General features: G+C 34.3%; 1 long non-coding RNA gene across 1 annotated transcript; it reads left to right on the plus strand.

Moving 5' to 3' along the window:
- The first annotated feature begins 1,908 nt into the window (after nucleotides 1–1,908).
- Nucleotides 1,909–3,250, plus strand: LOC126669598 (uncharacterized). Its single transcript, XR_007638515.2, has 3 exons — nucleotides 1,909–2,070; nucleotides 2,161–2,237; nucleotides 2,986–3,250. It is a non-coding gene; the product is annotated as an uncharacterized LOC126669598 (long non-coding RNA).
- The last annotated feature ends 446 nt before the right edge of the window (nucleotides 3,251–3,696 follow it).

Genomic DNA, 3,696 nt, shown 5'->3' on the forward strand with positions numbered 1-3,696 from the left:
ATAAGATGATCAAGAAACATAGAAATAAGGAGAAGGGAAAAGAGTACATCGCACAATGGTAAAAAGGTTATTAATCTGATATGGACGATCAAAGTTAAAAGATCGAGAGATAAGGAGTACGACACGAAAGATGGACGTAACGTATAGTGCGTAATGCTTGATAAGCATTCAACTTCATGGAATTCAACGCTAGAAAGCCATGAAGGATGCGATGATATAAAGAGAAAGGTATTCCTATATACCATAAGATATCAACAAGGATATCTGATGAAGATCGTATACATCTAACTGTAAAGACAAAAGTTAGTAAATGGTTAATCAGAGTAGCGCAATAAAAGCGTGAAAGGAAAAGATGAACGTATACACGATCTAGTATGAGATGAGAAGAAAATAGAGATTCATCGAGAAGTAGTATAACCTAACGAATAAAAGTTAGGATTACGAGTTAAGACCTCGAGAGACAATCTGAGGGAAGTCGATGAGACTATTATGAAATAATAGTTCATCACAAATATTAAAATAAGTAAAGGACCTCGTTAAGCCAACTCCGATAAGCATAGTTGGCGAAGACTAAGAGGATAGTTTATGAGATGAAGGAGATGTCGAAAGTAGTTCGACTATAAATGAAAGTTGTATACAAGAAGATAAGGTATAAGGATTCTGAATTTATTTCAGGAAAAGAATGTGTGAATGCTTAGTCTATAGACTCAAACAACAGTCTATATAAGAAATTCTACAACTCTAAGGTTAACCCAGGGAAGCGACTTCTGGGCTAGTTCTCGACACTTCCGGGTATTGTTGACAACCCGAAGTTTGAATGGAAGTCGTAGACAACATTGTTAACTATAAGAATGTCAACCTTGTTTGCTAAACAAACGCTTTCGAATAAGCGGTTTGAATAACCAAAGAAAGCTAGAAAAATCCAACTTTGGACAAGTTAAGGTAATTTGAATTGGTAAGTCAAAGTTATATCCACAAGTAATAGATAAAGAATAAAGGAATATAGGCGATACGAAGTTAAAAGATAGGAGCCTAGTAAGGCAAGAAGTTAATAGACGATGGGAGTAAAATCCCAACGCGACAACAATTGTTATCCTATCATTATGGAGATCGTATGCGAAGTAACTACGTGTGAACTAAGAAGTTCACAACGAGATAGATCATAAGGAAGACTAAAGGCTTAAGAATAAGATACGAAAGGATGTAGCAACAAGACTAATCATCTTAATGAAGATATTAGTAATTGTCATAAGATAAGTCAAGTACTTTGATAACAAAGACAGTTATTCAAGTTATATATGGAGAAGTGTCATAAGGAGAAGGAACACCTAATAAAAGAGTGTATATAAAAAGTCAAATGAGTATGCGAAGGAAATACTCATATATGTTTATTTTAAGGAAGTGGCAAAGATTTGAATTCGAGGACGAATTCATTATAAGGTGGGGTGAATGTGATATGATAATTGGACCATGCCACAAGTCCTAAATTATGAAATTTAGGCCAAGTATGTTTGGAAAGAGGACTCGGGTAGGTCGACATTGAAATTTCAATAAGAAAATTTCAATAATAATATTCCATAAGAGAAATGGAATAAGATTAAGAAGGTATATAAGAGAAAGTGGCTAAAAGTACACTTTAGTCCAAAAATGGAATTTGAGCGTTTTGCTAAAATTTCTGAAATACATTATCGGAGAGTGGAATTATAAGGTACGGGATTAATATTATTTACTTAGAAATAAATAATATGGAATTGATCGGACCTAAAAGATTTAGCGTTCAACAGACTAAATTGGACGAAAGAAAAGTTACGGATTGTGAAGTAAGGAGGTGGCAAACTTAAGGATCAAAGAGAGATTTTTTCCATAAAGATAAAAACAAAGAAATTAAGCTTAAAGCAGCCAAGAACACATTTCTTTTGCTGAAATAAGAAGAAACCTGTATGTGTTCTTCCCCAAATACATCAAACCTTCAAATTGTCATATCTCTCTCGTTTCTTAACGGAATTGAGCGATTCTCGCGGCCACGGAACGAGAAAGGGATTCTCTACTGGATTATGGCTTCAATTTGAGGTAATGATGAGTGATTTTGGTTAGGGTTTCAGCTGAATTATTTCGGTTTTAGTGATTAATTTGAGGTTTTGTGATGTTTGATGTTTATAGATGATATTGAGCTTGTGAGAAGGGTTCTCATGATGATTTGGAGGCTAATATCAATAGGGTTTGAGGAACCATCAAGGGTAAGTAATATCTGAAATCATTGAGTCTTTGATGGAAGTATTTAAAGTGATGTCTTAGAATATGGATTTGGTTATAGTCATGAGTATTAAGTGTTTAATGAATTGCCTAAGTCAATATGTGTTGTATAGTTGGAAATTTTGAATAGGCAATGGATGAAGGGTTCGGCCAAGGACCTAAGCCATTGATATATGAGTATTGATATGTTCTAGGCCTTAGAATGATGATGAATATGCTGAATTAAAATAGAATTGAGTTAAGTTTGAATGTATGAAAGTTAGATAAATATTGCAGAAATCTGCCCTGCAAAACAGCCTTGTTCAGAGGGTTATATCTCAGGCTATGTAGCTCCTAATTAAGTTTCGTTTGTTGGTACAGAAACTTAAGAGTGTCGTATAAATATGTCTAGGTTTAAGTTTCTGCAGATTCAGCCTCTAAGTGGCCCAAACAGATTAGAACATTACGACGCGCGTAACAGTTCTGATTTTCTGGACAGCCCAAGCTAATAAGTTAAGGTCTAGTTTCCGATACCTTCGGGTGCTAGTATTAGTCCAAGACCCAAATGAAACTTGTAGAGGACATTCTGAACTTTAAGAATGTTAGTTTTGTTTAGAGGTCGGATTATTTTACGATTAGAAAACAGAGTCGACTACGGGGTAAATCATGCGACAAGTTATGCAATTTGTTTATCTCGAGTCTAAGCATCTATTGAGTTAGAATCTCACTCGAGATATGTATGATTTGTCCTAGGTTCGAAAAGGCAACCTAATAGCTGACAAGGAGCTCAGGGAGCTTACGCTATAACTAACGAGGATTTTGGATAAGCAAGAAGTGAGTATATTTTACTTACTCGCATTCTCGTATTAAAAATTATGTTATATACTATATGAATAGTACTTGAACGCATCGCAAATGTGTATTGTTTGGATTGTTGGATTGGATGGTTTTGGATTGAATTGTTTGGATTGTTTGTATATGGATTGGATTTGTTGTTTTGTATATGGGTTGATTTATATGTTTGACTTGGATTTTTTGTATTGGCTTGAGTTGATTGGATTGGTTTGTGTCGTTTGAATACGACTTAATTGTTTTTCGAATGGTTTATCTTGCATTATATTGTTTATATTGATTTATGCTTATATTTGAATAATTATTGAGAATTGATAATAGTCGTTGGTTGCCTAAAATGGCGATTCGGGCCAACGACTTGAGAATGAGTTATTGGTTGCCTAAAAGGCGATTCGGGCCAATAATGTAATGTTGGTTACCTATGGATTTGTTTCGCAACATTTTAAAGGTTTGGATTTGTTTCGTAACATTTTAAACGTTTTTCTTAATAGCTAAAAAGGTGAAACGTTCAGATTTGTTTCGTTACGTTTTACACGTTTGGATTAGTTTCATAATGTTTTAAATATTTGGCTTAAATCGCTAAAAAGGTGAAACGTTTGGATTAGTTTCATA

Source organism: Mercurialis annua, linkage group LG2 (assembly GCF_937616625.2).
Source record: "Mercurialis annua linkage group LG2, ddMerAnnu1.2, whole genome shotgun sequence".
Taxonomy (NCBI): domain Eukaryota; kingdom Viridiplantae; phylum Streptophyta; class Magnoliopsida; order Malpighiales; family Euphorbiaceae; genus Mercurialis; species Mercurialis annua.